Source organism: Adiantum capillus-veneris, chromosome 8, assembly GCF_014529385.1.
Source record: "Adiantum capillus-veneris isolate H3 chromosome 8, ASM1452938v2, whole genome shotgun sequence".
Classification (NCBI taxonomy): Eukaryota; Viridiplantae; Streptophyta; class Polypodiopsida; order Polypodiales; family Pteridaceae; genus Adiantum; species Adiantum capillus-veneris.
The window spans coordinates 99498061-99518381 of record NC_140938.1 but is presented as its reverse complement, the minus strand read 5'-3'; positions in this window follow the sequence as shown (position 1 = coordinate 99518381).

Genomic DNA, 20321 nt, shown 5'->3' with positions numbered 1-20321 from the left:
ACAAATAAGGTATTACGCAAGATCCTTTTCTCTCTCTCTTCCCTTTGCTCTAGCTCTCTCTGGTCCAGTTTGTGCGTGTCTTGGTGTGAGGTTGTTTGTGTGTGTTGTGTGGTGCATCTTCTTGGTTATGCCAAAATCTCTCTTGCGTCCTAGTTCGCATACCATAACTAGGTGGTGCCCCTATCTTGTTTGGGTTTGGCTGTGGGTTTGTTGTTGTGTTGTGCTTGTGGTTGCCCCAGCCCCAATTGAGCAGCACGGGAGCCTTGAGGGGTGTTTAGAGGTCGCCTCTTTTGTTGCCCGCCCCGGACCGCCTCAGTGGCTTTAGGTGCTTCAGGTGATTTGAAATTTTCCAAGTGCTTGGGTGAGAACCTAGAAGATTTCAAACCACCTAAAAATTATTGAAAGTGGTTTGATGACCCTTTTCAATCACGTATAGGTGGTTTTAAGTGCTTCAGGTGGTTTGAAATTTTCCAAGAGCTTAGGTGAGAACCTATGTAAGCACTTGGAAGATTTCAAACCACCTGACGGTGATTGAAAGTGGTTTGATGAACTTTTTCAATCACCCTAAGGTGGTTTAAAGTGCTTCAAGTAGTTCAAAGACACTTTCAAACATGCAAAACCACTTCTAAGTGGTAAATGTTCCTCTTGAGTGCTTTTACAAACCCAAGATTTGGGTGTTATCCACTTGAAAGTGATTGAAAGTGGTAAACAAACCACTTGAAAGTGGTTAAATGACCACTTTCAATCACCTATAGGTGGTTTAAAGTGCTTAGGTAGAACCTATGTAAGCACTTGGAAGATTTCAAACCACCTGACGGTGATTGAAAGTTGTAAACAAACAACTTGAAAGTGGTTTGATGACCTTTTTCAATCACATATAGGTGGCTTAAAGTGCTTCAGGTGGTTTCAAGAAGTGTAAAGCCCCTTTCAACATGCAAAACAACTTATAAGTGGTAAATGTTCCTCTTATGTGCTTTCACAAACACAAGAGTGGGTGTTATAACTTGTGGGTGATGGTACCAACCATTTTGGTTATTTGTTCTCAAATAATCTCTTTATTGCATGCTGTTTTGTGCAGGTGGAATTTTATAGGCGGTTTCAGGAAATGCATCCGACAATGCGCATTTCACTGAGATGCTTTGAGAATTTGGAACCCTTTTTTGTTCAAAAATTACGGGACCGCAATACCTGTTGGCTGCAAATATCATGTGCAAGTTGTCTACCTGAAAGATGCTTTCAACCAAATGCATCAAGGTAGGTTTAGAGTACGTGGAGGCTCTTGTCGCTGTGCTTGTGATGTTTGTGAACCTGCAGTAAGTGGCAGTATATGTGTGGCTGCAAAGTCAACATTTGAGAGCCTCACAACACTATGGGAGTCCTTTTTGTGTCTAAACCAAAAACTTCCATGTTTCATTTCAACATTTTCTTGATGGGAAAATGCGATCAGTGCGGTGCCAAACAACGCAGATGTTGTCCTCTTGAAGTACACAATAACAACTTTCAAGTGGCTGCAAAGGTTTTTGTTGGTATAGAGACACAATCTATAGATGAAGATGGCCAGCACCACAAAAGGAAATATCTTGTTATTCAGTAGATTGGGTGCTCCACTTTCATTTCATTCAGGAAAGGCAAGCTGACCAAGTTTATCAAACATAACTACATCTACAAATGGCAGGGCAACAATTCAAAGAGTGTCTACAAAGTTTTCCAAGTGATGTCGTTGTCTCTGTCGTGGACATTGCAAAAAATTACAGTTTTAAAATTCACAAATGAGATCCAATCCATGCATTGGTATTCTAGTCACGTGAGCATTTTGGTCAGCATCTGCTATGTGCACTCAACAATGGGCGACATCATAAAAATTCTCCATTTTTATATATCTGATGACAATGTGCATGACACATAGTTCGTTCAACACTGCTTTCTTTTGCATGACAAGGGGTTTTGTTTAAAGCAACACTAGGTATGGTATGATGGTGCAGCATCACAATTCAAAGCACGATAGCCTTTCTTCTTTGTTTCAAGGTTTTCTCAGCTTACTGGGCTTGAGATGATGCACAACTATTTTGGGTCAGGTCATGGAAAAGGTGAACATGACGGTGTTGGTGCGGTCATAAAGAGGGCATTAACCCATGAGCATTTGAAGGTGGATGGACACGGTCCTGTATAATGTAGCAACAGTGGTCAATTACCTCACCCTAATGAACAATAGGAAAGATTGATGGTCATCCGCGAACAAGGTCGATAGGGTATTTTTGGAAATCAAGGTGGGTGATGTGCTGAGAGATATAGAATGGGATTGCAAGAAAATAGTGTATCACGTTCGATGCATTGTGTGAATGGTTTGATTTCAACAGATACGACTGCAATGAGGTGTAAAAATTTGTCCTGCTTATTTCATGCTTGTGTGCATGGTCAATGGACAAGATGTGCAAACAAAGCTCACGTAGAAGCATGGCAGTACTTGAGGATCATACCAATAGAGGTTGACATAGATAAAGATGTTTGAAGTGACGAGGTCTTGATATGGCTTAACAATTAATTATATTAATATCTTTAATATTAATCTAAGTAATCAAAAAAATATTAAGAATTAAGAGATTAATTTAGATTGTAAATAAGTTTAATATTCTTAATTAGTTAAATTAATTAAGAAAATAGAGATAAATTAGCATAATTTTACTAATTAAAAAGGAATTAGGTTAATTACCATGGATAATCAACTAGAGTTTTTGCTCTCTAGTGATTTTTGAGTCGAGTTGTCTCTAGGTGAGAGAGAAATGGCCAGGACTCTGAGTCTGAGTGAAATTCTGAAGCAAAGGGTCCCAATGTTGGCCATCATGATGATTTGAGTGATGCCTTACGAGTTGGAGATAACTTTGCAGTGAATGCTGAGGAGGAAGACTCTAATTTTTATATACTAAGGTGCTGCATGGAGAAGAGGATATCCACCGCGACTCAGAAGGATGTGTGGCACAATCAGATAAAGAAGAAATCCTACTATGTTGAGGGCACTTTTATGATGAAGTCAAAGGATGCTCGATCGATATGTGTTATTAGATGATAGGCCTTATGCTTCCATGTACTCGCACCTAGTTCGATGCCTTAAGTTCTCCTTGTATCCTGAGAGAAATGAGCCTAATGTCTACACTTTGAGTGATACCGTGTATGAGCACATGTACAATAGCATGTCCTCTGATACCAACCCTATTTGAAACACATTGACCTCATAAAGAATAATTGGGTACTGCTTTCTTGTATCTGTTCCTCACAAAAACTTATGTTCCTCGTCCAAAAGTTGAAGCGTTTCTGACACTTGTTTATTCTTTTGAGTACATGTAGCTTACAACTTGCCATCCACTTGCAAGTGCTTTAAACTACCACTTTCAAAGCACTTGCAAGTGGAGGAGAAGACCTAGCAAGTGATTTAGAAGCACTTGATTGTATACGTGTTTCAATCTCATAGACCATCTACAAGTGCTATCTAAACCACTATCAAGTGCGAAAAAAAATGAAAATCTGCTCGAAAAAAAATGAAACACTACATATATGCACTTCATTACCTTCCTGGTTGTCAGTTGAGAGCTTGTTGGAGTCATGTCCAATGGTTTCCTTGCCATGGTTCTCAACCACGAAGGGTTCATCCTCAGGGTTCTCCACTCTATCCCCATTCTTTACAATAGCCTTGCCATGCTAAAAACCCTCAGATAGCTCTATGTTGTTCTCGTCAAGTTCAAAGAATTTTGTATTGTTCTCATCAAGTTCAAGCAGACGAGAACTTTTGTCAGCATTGGTTTCTGTGAAGAAAAAAATCATGTTAAGGGGCTTATCTCATGACAAGTGGATTTAAGCTCAGTATAGTGAACCCACCCTCCAGCTTTGTGTACTCAATTTTGAGTGCCCAACACTTGGCAGTTTCTATAATCTTTATTGTGCACAATGGGTGAGTGCACTCTACCATAGTGCCGCATAGAACTGCAAAGAAAAATGGGTGATATTTGTGCTGACATTCCAGCGAGAAGACCCTTGCCATGTGGTTAGCTGAGAGGGGTTTCCCACAAGCAACACAGTCACCCCCAATACACACAAACGGTTTCAAAATAGAGGCTTTATCGGCGGTGAAGGGACAATGATGCATCTACCCTTTTCCTGGATATATTGGATGGTTGTATCCATAAATTCTCTTCGAGACGTCAAGGCTTCTAATTCAAATTCCAAAGCCATATTCCTTTGCTGCCAACTATAGCATAAACAACAGTGGAGAGTAAGATCATTTCATGCTTGGATGGACTTAAGTGCACAAACTTGAATGCTTCTATTCAACTTCTTTTAAAGAATTCAAAGAAAATAAAAAAATGCTTGACAAATCTTATCAAAACGCTTTCTAATCATTTGTAAGCGCTTTCTAACCACTTGTTTATCACTTTTTAACCACCTATTGAGCACCATTGAGCACTTCAGAGCACTTTCTAACCACCTAGTCACCACTAGTTACCACTTTCTTGGCAACATAAAGCATTTCAAATCACTTTCTAGAAACCTATTTAGCAACATTGAGCACTTCAAAGCACTTTCTTACAACCAAGTCACCACTTTGAACTCCTTGTGAGCAGAGAAAGTGCTTCAGAGTGCATATTGGTTCCTTGAAAGCACTTTGAAGTACTTTCTAAGCACCATTGATCATTGTGGAGCACTTCAAAGTAGTCTCTTCATCAATCCTTACCACTGGGTCGACGCTTCATAACCACCTAGTAAGCATTTAAGAGCTATATCAAAGTACTTCAAAGTACTTTCAAGGACCCTTTCAACACTTTTTGACCACCTATTAAGCCTTTTCAAGCATATTGTAGGCACCATTGAGCACTTCAGAGCACTTTCTAAGCACCTGGTTACCACTTTCTTGGCACCATAAAGCATTTCAAACTACTTCCTGACCACCTATTGAGCAACAATGAGCACTTCAAAGCACTTTCTTACACCTAGTCACCACTTTTACTCCTTGTGAGTAGTTAAAATGCTTCAAATTGTAGATTGGTTCCTTGAAAGTACATTGAAGTACTTTTTAAGCACCATTCAGTATTGTGGAGCACTTCAAAGCAGTCTCTTCACTCATTCCTTTCCACTTGGTCAAAACTTTATAACCACCTAGTAAATAGTATAGAGCTATGTCAAAGCACTTCAAAGTACATTCAAGGACCCTTTCAACACTTTCAAGCACTTTCTTACCACCTTTTGACCACATGTTAAGCACTTTCAAGCATATTGTAGGCACCATTGAGTATTTTAGAGCACTTTCTAACCTCCTGATTACCACTTTCTTTGCACCATAAAGCATTTCAAATCACTTTCTGACCACCTATTAAGCAACATTTAGAACTTCAAGGCACTTTCTTACCACCTAGTCACCACTATGTACTCCTTGTGAGGAGTTTAAGTGCTTTAAATTGCTGATTCCTTCCTTGAAAGCACTTTGAAGTACTTTCTAAGCACCATTCAGCATTGTGGAGCACTTCAAAGCAGTCTCTTCACTCAATCCTTACCACTTGGTCAAACTTCATAACCACCTAGTAAGCAGTATAGAGTTATATCAAAGCACTTCAAAGTACTTTGAAGGACCCTTTCAGCACTTTGAAACACTTTCTTACCACCTATCAAGCATTTTCGAGCATATTGTAGGCACCATTGAGCACTTCAAAGAACTTTTAGGTGCTTTTAAGGCATTTGTAAGCACTTTCTAGGCACCAGTGAGCACTATGAAGCTTTTTCTAACCACTTGGTCAGTACTTTCTACTCCAAGTAAACAATTTAGACCTATCTCAAAGCACTTCATAACATGAAGCACTTCTAGCCTAAAGTCTAACCACTTGGTCAACACATTCTACTTATTTATTGAGCAATTTGAATTTTATCACAAAGCACTTATAGGCACTTTTAGCAACAAGCTTACCTGCAAGGAGTCCAAATATTCTTTAGGCCACCCCGAATCAGTAGTGGCACTTGCCTTGGATAGCATCTTGGTGATAGTTGTGAACTCTACCTCTTTGCGGTGTACCTCCCGTGGATCTGAATCGGGTGAGGTCTTGAGCACCTCCAGCTCCTTGTTTAGTTGGTCCAATTCCCTGTAGAAGTCACTGTAAGCAAAAAAATTCCCTTCATTTCTAAGCCAGGGGTCCCTCTTTTCCTGTAGCTGCACTTTCACCTTGCCTAGAAGCCTTTTTTGCTCATTCTCCTGGCCACTAAGTCCCTCCACCATGCTAAGCACCAGTTGAATATACATTGGCATCTCTACTGCCTGAAATGGCTGCAGCTTGCTTGCCAAAATTGTCGATATTGATGACAAGGCACCGTCACAGATAGATGCTTCTATTTTAATGACACATGTCAAGCCATAATCAATGCGAAACTTGTTGATCTTCCACTCCAAACCCCCTTCTTGCAGTTTTCAAAGACACTGCCACTAAACCTTGCCCATGCAATCCGATGTCTAGGCGGATCACTCGCTATTGTTGGACACCTCTCATACACAAAACCCCGTGAAAATTTTGCTAGCAGCTCACCATTGGATGGGGTTGCTTGATATACCTTTTGATACAAAAGTCGGCACTCATCAACAAACTCATCTCTCACATGGTTGAGAAATAGCTTTGTGCTTTTCTTGTGTAGGCACTTGAAGACACTCATCCACTCCTCATCGTGGATATCTTTATCTATGAGCTCTTTAGGCAGCTTCCCCTCTAGGTTGATCCTGTACTCCTCATGCAGTTCCTCAACCAAGAAGCAAAATCTTGATAGCCACGGGGTACTCCAATGCTGCAAGTACCAGAAAACAGAGCTTGTTGCAAGCCCAACTTTGCAAACACTAAAGCCATGGAAAAAAACAATGCAAAGCATACACATGCATACCTTTTGATGACTTTGTTGACAGCTTTGAGTTGTATGCAACACATTCCAGAGTGTTAGGAACAGCCTTTACCTCCACTTTTGATAGACTGGTTCATGTCGCTTGCTCATTGGTTGGAGGGGTTTGATCTTGAAGTTCAAGTTCAAACATTGTGCCCTTCTTGATCTTGCACCTTGGTAAACCGTGTGTAGGTGACTTCATATTGCAGCCTACAACTTGACTATACATTAAAGAGGATGAGCTTATGAGCACGCAGAGAAAGACTAATGCCTACAGCTCCAAGTGCTACAGTATGATGCATGAAAAGCTTGACTTTGATAAAGCAGACATGCAGGCATGTAAGCCTCAGCAGTTCAAAATTTTTTATGAGCACGGCTGGTGACCTTTGTTTGCAGAAAGGATGCATGTCTTATGAGCATGAGGAGAAAGACTAATCCATGCATACAACTCCAAGTGCAAAAATATTCATGATCCATGCAAAGCTTCATTTTAAAAGCAGCAGGAAAAATGACACATGCAGACATGGAAACCTCTGCAGTTCAAAATAGCAGTAGGGTTTACCTTCTCAATCCGGCAGAGTGGAGGTGAGAGTGAATGAGATGAGCATTTGAGTTTCGAATCTCGGGGAGATCACCTGGCATGCGGGAAGAATATATCAAAAGTTGATGTCCTGGACAAGTCACATCACGCATATCTTGAAATGATGACTGAGCCACGCCTCCCTACAATCAGTGGCCCCTTCCAACTACTAAGGCCATTAACATTTCAAAATTCCCCTTTTCTTTTTTGAATTTATCACAAATTCCTTTCCAAAGTAGTCTCCTGGTGGTACGCCAAAACGTGAAATAGTGGTACCATCAATACATGCTTAGACCCATCTCACATGTCCTCATCAGTAGGCGGACCATTGCTCTGCTTCTTGAATTATTTATCTACAGGCTTTTAAAATTAATCTTTCCCAAACAAGTTAAAGATTGGAAACTATGAAAAGGTGCCACCTCCACACGTAACGGAGGAGATAGGATGCCCAAATTCTTAGGATGAGGATACTTGAATATGCCTAGAGAAGTATATGTGATTGCTTGAAAGATAATTATATAACTTTAATAATACTACATAAGAAGGAATTAAAATACTCAAAAATAAAATAATATGAGAATGACTTGATAAATGCACACTTGTAAGGGTATGCAATAGCTTGCATGCTACTTCAAATGCTTGAAGTGTATTCTCAATTTCAATTGAAGTGGAATCTTAGTTTCCCAATATCATAGTATTAACTTGGAAAGGTGCATACTACAACAATGGCTATGCTTGGCTATGCCCAAGAAAAAAGTATCGATGACCTTGAACCAAGGAAGAATTACAAACTCCTACCATTTGGCCCTGGAAAGCTTGAGTTCCATTTAGTCTAATGACTTTGAATTGAAAGGTCAATTTAATAAGGTAGTATTTCTTGAGCTTAAGGGGTTAATGTATGAAACATGGAATGTTATCACCTCCTTGAGTTGGCATCAAAGAGTAGTAGGAGTCATGTCTTGGTGTCAATCTCCAGTGGGAGGGATGTCAAGTGTCATAAAATATAATATCTAACCAACCCAAATGATTTTCTCGTATTAAATTGATCATTTAATGTGGCAGAATAGACGGGAACAAGGGTTAGAATATAGACACGTTCTAGAGAGAACACACACACCCTCACACAAGGCAATCTTGGTACAAAGAGAGAAAATAGGACACTTGTCAGACTCCTCCTCATGTTGCCCTCATAGTGTGCCTAAAGTCTATTAGTTAGCCTCCCAAGGGGTCCAATGATAATTTAGCTAATTTAATTAATTGTGTATGCATTTATCAAGTCCTCTCTCTCAAAAGAGAAACGGAGATTCTGAAACTTGTCCCAAGGCTACCCTTGTTGCTTAATATGCACTAAGCATGTGATTGGCTAGGCTTGAGGAGGTCCAATCAAGTGCCAGCTAGTGCTAGAAGAGGGGGTTGACCAAAGCAAGGAGGGGGCTAGCTTGGGGGGTATACTCTCCCCCCCCCCCCCCCCTCTCTCTCTCTCTCTCTCTCTCATTGTGTGAGTTGCAAAGTGCAAGAGCTCCATCTCCTTCTCCAAGATTGAGAGCCTACACCAAAACTCTTGGCTATGGAATGTAAATCCAACCAAGAGCCATGCTCCAATGCTTAGCTTGCCATCTTCTCCATCTTCATTACTATGCTATTATATATGTGATGATAAGTGAGGAACTATCTCTTTCTCCTATGAATGTAAATCCAACCAAGAGCAATGCTCCAATGCTTAAGCTTGCCATCTTCTCCATCTTCATTACTATGCTATTATATATGCTAAGCAAGAAGAGTGATGATAAGTGAAGACCTATTTCTTTCTCCTATGAATGTTTCTTCTTCCTCTTCCCTACTCTCATTCCCCGCTAGCTCTTTCCACCTTTGAAGGTGTTTGACGACCAAATTATGCATATATTGAAGCAACCTAAGAGGTAAAATCATAAATGTTACAATCCAAAACATTTAAATAGAAGCAAAACATGTACAGTTTGCAAGAAACCTAGGTTGAGGAAAGAACATGTCAAGCACCAATAGAGAAGCTATATACACAAGTTGCACCTTTGGTAGATGCTTGCCATCTTGAGTTTTCTTGAAGCCCATGATCTTCTCATTCCAATGATGTGTCTAAGAAGCCATATGTTTGCTTGACACCTTGTGTAGACTGCATGAACTTAGTTGCATTTTCACCCACATAAATAATTTGTAGTCATGATAGCAAGTAAATAATTGCTATGGTCTTGCACATTGGTGCAACTTATTGAGTCAACAAAACTCCCACATTGACTTTGTAAGGTCTCTACTTTCAAATTTCACACAAGTTCTATTACGTATTTGCATTTTTTAACCATCACTCATTATTTAAGATATTCGAGTTCAAATTATGAATCGTAGGCTGAGAAAACCTAGAATTTAAAATTTACGCTACAAAAATTTGACATGTTTAGCTATATGAATCACTAATTAACTTATTGTAAGAGTTAGTTACTGATTGTAGAATTTTCTTTTACTAATGTAAAGTTAATATAAGACTGTAAAGTTTAACTTTAAAATGTAAAGTAAATTATCATTAAGAAAATAAATAAAATAATTATAAAGTTAAAAGAATACACAGGGATGACAAATGAAGGCACATGGACTCACCTAGACTCACATAGGAGGGGACAAAGTGGGACACACTGTCACATGAAAAGGAGAGGCTAGTCTTGACTAATCTTAATGAGGGGGGGCTGTGTGGCTTTATGTTTTGATGATAATGACAAAGTGGTCAACCTGATGGGTACCACAAGGGTGCCAAAAACGCGGGTATGATTTTTGAGAAAAAAATATATTTTTAAAATTTTTTTTTTTGAGAAAAAAAAAGTTGGACGTTTTCTTTTCTGCTATAAATAGAGCATCCATGCTCACACTTTAGAACATAGAGATTGCCTCTATAGCGCTCACGAAGTGCTACCACTTCTCTTAGAGAGAAGGCGTCCACAAACCACTAAGAGAGCAAAAAATCTAGTGGACTAATAAGGTGCGTATTAATTAAGCATTCAATTAACTTTAGGAATGATGTATGTGTGCTATCTGTTACTTTAATATCTCTAATAGATTAGTAAGATTCAATTAGCTATGTGTGTGTGTGTGTGTGCTATCTCTTACTCTAATCTCTCTAATAGATTAGTAACATTCAATTAGCTTTAGAAAAGGATGTGTGTGTGTTCTCTTTTACTCTAATCTTTTTAATGGATTAGTAAGATTCAATTAACTTTAGAAAAGATGTGTGTATATGTTTTCTCTTACTCTAATGTCTCTAAGTATACCTACTCTCTCTAGTTAGTACATCTTCACTATTAACTTATGCATAGTTAATTGAAAGTTAATACATAAGAGAACTCATCACATTCTTATTATACATGATGAAATTCTCATTCACCAATTTTATTGTCAATTAGATTAAGTAGAATTTTGAAAAATACTAAAAATTGATTTAGCTGAATTATAGAAATTGAAGTTAGAATTGGATTAGAAATGTGAAGCATAAAAGTAATGTATTCCTAAACTTTCACTCATAGTTTACACACTTAATTTTTGATTAATTACGACTAGCAAATATTTGATGTATAGAAATTAGATGTAGAACAACAACACTAAGTGTGAATCCGAGTTGGCGAGGGTTCAAATTACAGACTCTCTTTGGAAACAAGGAGATTACTAGGGAAATTGACCAATTTAAAGTTCTAAGTGTATAACATAAGTGTAGTACAAAAAAATGGCTCCAAAGCATGCTCGAACCCAAGGCGCTAATGATCATGAAGCTGGTACAAGTAACGGTGGAACTCCTGCGGAACATGTTATGTCTCCACCAATCGGATCAATCGGAGCTATGGTACAAGTTAGTATTGCAGTTTCAAGTTATGCATTATTGCATATATGAGACCATAGAAATATAATATTTACCTTATGAAAAGAAAACACGGACCAAAACCACGGGGCTTAACCCCAAGAAACTCGGCATATATTTGACAAGTAGGAAAGATTGTCTGATTAAACTGGTTGCTATAGGAAAGAATGTTTGTCCAAAACCTTCAGTAGGGTTTCTCTCAAGTCTCTCTACTTATTAGTGCTGGTATTATGTAGCACTTACCGAGGCGTGAGATGACGCCCAGAATGGCACCGCTGATGCTGTGGTGGGAGTACACCCAGATTAGCCCAGATGGGTACTGCAGTTTTGTTTTGCCGTGGCGTGAGGATGACGCCCATATTGGCACCGTTGTTGCTATGGCGGGAGTACGTCCAGATTAGCACAACGAGTACTTGTCGAGCGGTATGGGACGCTCATGAGGACAAGGGTTTTTATAAATAATGTATATACCGATCGGACATAATAGCGCCAGTAGAGATTCTTAAGTGAACCTAATCCAAGGGTTGTTGGTTTAAAATTGGACGACTTCTTGTTTGACTATTGCTTGTAATACTGTTTGAAGGGCTGTTTTAATGAACCAGTATCATAAATAAAGTAAAGGAACATGTATGTTTAAACAGTGTGGTAGTAATTAGATAACAAAAGAAGGGTGATTGTGGTGTGGAAAGTGGGAGAATGATACCCCGACGGTATCATTCTATGGACGGGTGGACCCGATGAGTTGGGTAATTTTCCAACGCTAGAAATTGTTTTTTTTAAAGTCATAAATCTTAAAAGAGACAAACCTTGGCGACTGTGCTTCTGAAACATGGAGAAAAAAGCGCACAGGTTGGTCACTCTAAGATTTATACTTTTAGGTATAATTGATTATAGATAGTTTTTAGATAGGGTTATGGTGGTCACGCTTTGCCATAGCGAGATAGGACCAATCCTTCACTAACGATTCATACCCGTGGCTACGTAGTAGCTAAGGCAATGTCCGTTGGTTTTTCTTTTTCAGGATTGGAGACCTATCAAAGGTACTCTGCTCCTCTCAAATAGGGGCATGGACTTCACACTGGTATCAGAGCCTAGGTGAAAGCTTGGGGAGATTTTGAGATTGATGTTTGGATGTTGAAGGATGCGAATGTTTGAAATAATAGAAGAACCTATATATTTTTTTTTTGAGTTTTTATATGGTATTGAAGACTGAACTTTCCTGGTACAGGAAAATGTTCATTCACCCTACCAGAAATTCCAAGTGTTCACCATCATGTTTGAAAGTGCATGCCAATCACCAAATTATCAGTTTCAAAAAAGGGTGATGATGATTTTGGATAGGGTGTTTGCACCACCTATCCCAAGGGTGCATAGAGGATGGGGTATCAACTGGAGTCCATTTGGAGGAATCTATACCATCGATGCTGACAAGATATGGTGCATGGATACCAAACTCAAGAAACTTCGATGGGTAGAGGAGTTAAAAGTCATCGAAGTTTATCTTTTCATTGGTACTAAGAATCCGGATGCTACCATTACCTTGGGAGGAGAAAAGATATCCCAAACTCAATGGGTCTATAACCAAGTTACAGAAGTTATCCATGGTGGTAGGATTCGACCCATATGTGTATCTCGTAGCTTTCAAGGGTCAAAAGAAACTTATTATTTTGATCCTTTAGCCTATCCTTTTGTAGTCACTAAACTCAAAATATAGCGACATTACAATCCTTGTACCTAAAGACTACCAACCTTGGTAGCAAATAATGTGTATATAAATAAAGTTTGGATTAATATTATCTTTTGTTTATATTATTGTCTGATCAAGTCTTGCCTTAAAGTGGATTAAAGTTAGAGTATCCAATAAAGTTTCACTTAATCTATATTGTACAGAGTGCGGTGTACACATCTCTTCAAGAGAAAAAGCTACTTCTCAAGCAAGCTAAACTTCCCTCTTTCAAAGGGGAAGGAGCCTTAGTTGAGCGCGATGCAGAAGTGTGGCTCGAAGAGATGGAGGATTATTTTGTTGCTGGTACTACTCCCGATAACCAAGCAATGTTGGCTATGTTTCGTCTCACAGGGGATGCCAAGCTTTGGTGGAAACAACACTGCAAAGATAATCAAGTAGCTCAAAACACTCAAACTTGGGAAGACATTAAGTATGCTGTCAAAGGACAATATCTTCCACCTGCACACGAATCCCTTAAGATGAATGAATTCTTCAACTTACGTCAGTTTCATCTTATAGAGGAAGAATACTACTCCAAATTTGTAACTCTTAGGCGCTATGCTCCACCAATGACCGCAGATCAACAAGTAGCCCGTTTCTACCAAGGGCTAAATGCTCCTTTAAATACTCGTCTAGAAGCCACAAGGCCTGTAAATTTGCAAGATGCTCTTTTAAGAGCTAAACCCTTAGCTAAAGATATGTCAAACTCTCAAAGGTTACGAAATGGAAATTTAAGGAATGCTGGACGGAGAGGACGGCCTATGATGTGGAACCAAAGGCAAGTTCACCCAATTCACCAAACTCATCCAATAGTTGCAGATTCAGCAAATGGAGCTCAAAATGCAGATTTTAGATGCTATGAATGCAATGAGCTAGGACATTTCAGGAATGTATGTCCTAGGCAAGTCTCCGCAACAAATACACCTAATCGAGCTAAAGGACGAGGCCAAATAATAAATCGTGGAGGAAGAAATGGAGGATGAGGTCGACGGCGCGGAATGGTTGCCAGAGTCAATGCTATCATAGGAGAACCAACATTGGGAGAAGAAAAAGAGGAAAGATGTAATGTACCCAACAGTTATCCATATAAATCATTTCAGATATTTTGCAAAGTAATTGAGATTCTCGATTTTGTGAGTCATCATGTGTTTATCAGAGAAATTGGAATGAAAATCGGGTTCAGAATCTATTTATTTATGATCTTTCTTTATGTGGAACAATAGATTTATGTGGGAACCTAATCTATGTGTGAAGAAAAATCTTAGAGATAGTATTTTTAAGAAACAAAGAGAGGTGGGCCAAAATTAGGATACTTCTTTCTTTCTCTCTTTCAAAATAGAATGGGAACTTGTAAGTATAGAGCTTTTTAAATCGCGCATAGGATTCGCGTACCAAAATAAATAAATAAATTTAAAATAAAATAAAATTTTAGAGCCGTGACGACGCGCGAGATTTTTCCCTCTCCTATTCTTGAAACCTCTCAGTATTCTTAGCACCCCTCTAAGGCCTATATAAAGGACCCTTCTCCTCTTACTTTGGGCACACACATCTACAGAAGCGGAAGCTCTCTCGCAACGACGCGCCGGAGGAAGCCTCTCTCCCTTAACCTCTCACCTTCAAGCCATCTCCATCTCCAATCTTCGACGTGCCTTCACCCAATTTGTGGACACTCTCTCTCTCTCTCTCTCTCTCTCTCTCTCTCTTTCCAACAACGCGCTTTTCTTTTCTCCATTCCGAAGCTATGGCTCCGAAGCGTGTAACACGAAGTTTTAAGGACGCCCATGCCGTTGCACCACCAAGAAAGCTGGGAAGAAAGGTGTCAACTCCGAACGTATCTCATGCGGAAGCACCAATCGAAGAAGAAATCAAAGCCGTCCAACCTCTAGCACATGAGTTAGCCACACGCGCTCCAAATCCGGTAAGAAAAATTTATAATTCTGCATTGCTATTCATGTTTGACTTGGGAAGCTAAGCATAGGGAACCCCTTAAACTGTCCGAGAAACGTGATTCTATCACATGAAACAAGCATATGTTTTCATAGATTAGTGAAAGGATTGTTTGATAAATTATTACTGTTGTTGGATTGTTATTGTTTAATCAATTGTTATTGTTTGATAAGCGGTTTCTGATTGATATGAAGAATTGGTTGATCATGTTTGATGAATCATTAATGAGATGAATTGTTGAAAGAATATATTTTGTTCTTGCGGGTAGCGAGATGATTCTGCGGATAGCGGAGATTAAGTTGAGGTTATCGGCTCTCTTTTGTTCCTCGCGGTTAGCGAGATGCCTCGCGGGTAGCAGGATGCCTGGCGGTTAGCAAGATGCCTCGCGGTTAGTGAGATGGGAAGGTTGCACAATTCGCGGTTAGCGAATAAATCCTTTGCAAAGGCTATGTTGGTTAGATAGAGAAAGTCCGCGAGTAGCGGCAAAATCATGAGAAATTGGGAAAGTTGTTTTTGTTGAATAATAGGGTTTCCTTCATTAGCATTGTTTGAATTATTTTGGTATTGTTTGAAGGGCTGTTTAAAAGAACCTGTGTTTGGAATTAATTAAGGAACACTGTTTGTATATGTAAAACAGTGTGGAAAAAAGTATGCGTGTGGGGTGGAAAGTGGGGATTGGCTCAGGTTGCCAGTCAAGGATGGGTGGACTCGATTAGTCGAGTACTTTTCACTTTGTCTCAGTTAGTTAGAAATTTATCCCCTGTCATATTTTGGATTTAAGGACGACGGCCGTGCCTCTTAAACGCGGGGAAAAAGGCATTGTTTTTGTATCCTTCATATATGAAAGGGATTTTCTTCTCTTATAATGTAAGATCTAGAGTCAATAGAACCTTTAACCTCATCGAACTGGCTTGTGGCATAGGGTCCTCTAACTACGAACACATCGGGTGAAAGTCTTCTTCTCTTTCGTTGCTCGTACGCTTGCTTCGCATTATCGGAGTAGGGTGTCGTCAACGGATTTAGAGGATAAAGAAGGCTATCTTCCAAGTCGCCCCGACTTTTTAGGACGTGGACGTTACAATTGGTATCAGAGCTTAAGTGAAAAAGATTTAGTTGGCTACTTCAAGCTTCTTCATGTGTATGGTTTTGTATCCTCATTATGAGACTCGCAGGGATATTACAATATGCCGATTGATGTGTATCATAGTTATGGTTGAAACCTCTATTATGGTTGCTTTTGGAGAGATCTTTTGTAGACTCCTATATGACATTTTGATGACTTTATGATTAAAGATTGAGTTTTTTTCTACAAAGACATTGTTTGACTGGTTAAGTCATGTAAGTGATTTTTTGTGTAGATTGGATGACCCATGACTGGTTAAGTCATATGATTGAGTTTGACGGATTGGATAAGTCATGACTGGTTAAGTCATATGGATAATTTTGATGGACTAGTTAAGTCAAGATTGGTTAGGTAATGTGATTGGGTTTTAATGAATCGGATAAGTAAGGATTGATTAAGTCATACGATTGAGCTTTTAGTGGACTGGATAAGACTAAGTTTCGAAAGTACCCTATTGATTTGAGTTATTACAAACATTGATGTACACTCAGGGGAATCCTGAAATGACTTCGACGTTGGAAAACCCTTAGAACGATGCTCTTTATATGGAGATTCAGGAGAAGAAGTTGTTGCTCAAAAAAATGCAACCACCTTCTTTTAAAGGAGAGGGTGATGATATTGAGAAAGAAGCAGAAGTATGGATTGAAGCTATGGATGATTACTTCTTTGCTACAAGGACTACACATGCAAATCAAGCGATGTTAGGGATGTTTCGCCTCTAAGGGGAAGCGAAATTATGGTGGAAACAATATTGTCGTGACATGGGAGTGTTGGAGAACTCTCAGAGTTAGTGGGAGATCAAACAAGCGGTGAAGGAAAGATACTTACCTCCTGCCCATGAAGCGATAAAGATGAATGAGTTCTTTAGCTTGAAACAATACAGTTTATCTTTGGAAGAGTACTACTCAAAGTTTGTAAGGCTTAGACGTTATGCACCGTCAATGACCATAGAGCAGCTGGTAGCTCGCTTTTGTCAAGGATTAAGAGAACCAATTAGCTCGCGATTGGAATCCTTGAAACCTACCACTGTACAAGATGCTTTACTACGAGCCAAACCTTTAATGAAGGAACAAGGGATTACAAGAAGAATTGAACGGAATCAAAGTATCAAAGATAGACAACCACAAAGGGTTTATGCTACTAATGCACAAGATTCTCGACGCTTGAATGTTCAATGCTTTGAATGTGGGGAGTTGGGACATTATCGGAACTCTTGTCCACGACTAACTAATGGAGCAGTAGTAGCAAGTGAAGCAGACTAAGGACATCACTCTTTTGGATATAATGAGGGTCGAGATAGTAATTAGAGTAGGGGTATTCTCAGCTTTTCTCGAGATGAGGACATCTCGAATCCCTAAGTTGGGGAGATTGTAATGTACCCAACAATTATCCATATAAATCATTTCAGATATTTTGCAAAGTAATTGAGATTCTCGATTTTGTGAGTCATCATGTGTTTATCAGAGCAATTGGAATGAAAATCGGGTTCCAAATCTATTTATTTATAATCTTTCTTTATGTGGAACAATAGATTTGTGTGGGAACCTAATCTATGTGTGAAGAAAAAGCTTAGAGATGGTATTTTTAAGAAACAAAGAGAGGTGGGTCAAAATTATGATACTTCTTTCTTTCTCTCTTTCAAAATAGAATGGGAACTTGTAAGTATAGATCTTTTTAAATCGCGCATAGGATTCGCGTACCAAAAAAATAAATAAAAATAAAAATAATAATTTTTTAGAGCCGTGACGACGCGCGAGCTTTTTCCCTCTCCTATTCTTGAAACCTCTCAGTATTCTTAGCACCCCTCTAAGGCCTATATAAAGGACCCTTCTCATCTCACTTTGGGCACACACATCTACAGAAGCGGAATCTCTCTCGCAACGACGCGCCAGAGGAAGCCTCTCTCCCTTAACCTCTCACCTTCAAGCCATCTCCATCTCCAATCTTCGACGTGCCTTCACCGGATTTATGGACACACTCTCGCTCTCTCTTTCGAACAACGCGCTTTTTTTTTCTCCATTCCAAAGCTATGGCTCCGAAGCGTGTAACACGAAGTTCTAAGGACGCCCATGCCGTTGCACCACCAAGGAAGTTGGGAAGAAAGGTGTCAACTCCGAACGTATCTCATGCGGAAGCACCAATCGAAGAAGAAATCAAAGCCGTCCAACCTCTAGCACAAGAGTTAGCCACACACGCTCCAAATCCGGTAAGAAAAATTTATAATTCTGCATTGCTATTCATGTTTGACTTGGGAAGATAAGCATAGGGAACCCCTTAAACTGTCCGAGAAACGTGATTCTATCACATGAAACAAGCATATGTTTTCATAGATTAGTGAAAGGACTGTTTGATAAATTGTTACTGTTTGTTGGATTGTTATTGTTTAATCAATTATTATTGTTTGATAAGCGGTTTTTGATTGATATGAAGAATTGGTTGATCATGTTTGATGAATCATTAATGAGATGAATTGTTGAAAGAATATATTTTGTTCTTGCGGGTAGCGAGATGATTCTGCGGATAGCGGAGATTAAGTTGAGGTTATCGGCTCTCTTTTGTTCCTCGCGGTTAGCGAGATGCCTCGCAGGTAGCGGGATGCCTGGCGGTTAGCAAGATGCCTTGCGGTTAGCAAGATGGGAAGGTTGCGCAATTCGTAGTTAGCGAATAAATCCTTTGCAAAGGCTATGTTGGTTAGACAGAGAAAGTCCGCGGGTAGTGGCAAAATCATGAGAAATTGGGAAAGTTGTTTTCTTTGAATAATAGGGCTGCCTTCATTAACATTGTTTGAATTGTTTTGGTATTGTTTGAAGGGCTGTATAAAAGAACCTGTGTTTGGAATTAATTAAGGAACACTGTTTGTATATGTAAAACAGTGTGGAAAAAAGTGTGCGTGTGGGGTGGAAAGTGGGGATTGGCTCACGTTGCCAGTCAAGGATGGGTGGACTCGATTAGTCGAGTACTTTTCACTTTGTCTCAGTTAGTTAGAGATTTATCCCATGTCATATTTTGGATTTAAGGACGGCGGCCGTGCCTCTTAAACGCGGGGAAAAAGGCATTCTTTTTGGATCCTTAATATATGAAAGGGATTTTCTTCTCTTATAATGTAAGATCTAGAGTCAATAGAACCTTTAACCTCACCGAGCTGGCTTGTGGCGTAGGGTCCTGTAACTACGAACACATCAGGTGGAAGTCTTCTTCTCTTTCATTGCTCGTACCCTTGCTTCGCATTATCGGAGTAGGGTGTCGTCAACAGATTTAGAGGATAAAGAAGGCTATCTTCCAAGTCGCCCCGATCTTTTAGGACGGGGACCTTACAAAAGAGCAACTCTACATGCTGCAATTGATAACCCAAGAGCAAGACAACAATATGTTGTCATTCAAACACCTGCAAATCACCAAGGTGAAAAATTTGAGCTTCTTATTGATTGTGGTAGTACTCACTCTTTCTTGTCACCTAAATGTTTAAGGAGGTTAGGACTTAATCAACACCCTGCAATAAAGATGAGAGTTGAATTAGCCAATGGAAAGGAGGTGTTATCTGAGTACACTGTGGGAAAAATAGATTTCAAGTTGGGAGAATACCCTACTTCTGCTACTTTTCGAACCTTATCCATAGGAATCTATGACAGAATTCTTGGAATGGATTGGTTAGCCAATCATAATGCCAATATCCATTGTGCCCAAGGAAGTGTTACTTTTGTGGACAACCAAGGTCAAGAAGTCACTATTCAAGGCCAGAATGGACGACCAAAATCTTACTTGGTCAAAGCTAATCGTCTTTTGAAAGGGTTATGCAAGGGTCAACAAATTTTTGTAGTCAAGCTAAACAAATTAGAAAAATCTTCTTCCAACCCTGAACCAATGTGGCTAGAAGAATTTTCGGACGTTTTTCCCACTGAACTTTCTTAACTACCACCACCTAGGGAGGTAGACCATGAAATCAAAATGTTTCCAGGTAGTGAACCAGTCTCAAGAGCGTCGTACAAGATGTCACTTCCAGATTCTATAGAACTCAAGGAGCAGCTCAAGCAACTGATTGAGAAAGGGTTTATCCAACCTAGTACATCTCCATGGGGTGCACCTGTTCTCTTCCAAAAGAAAAAGGATGGCTCTCTTCGACTTTGCATAGATTATAGGGGCTTAAATCAGGTTACTATCAAGAATAAATATC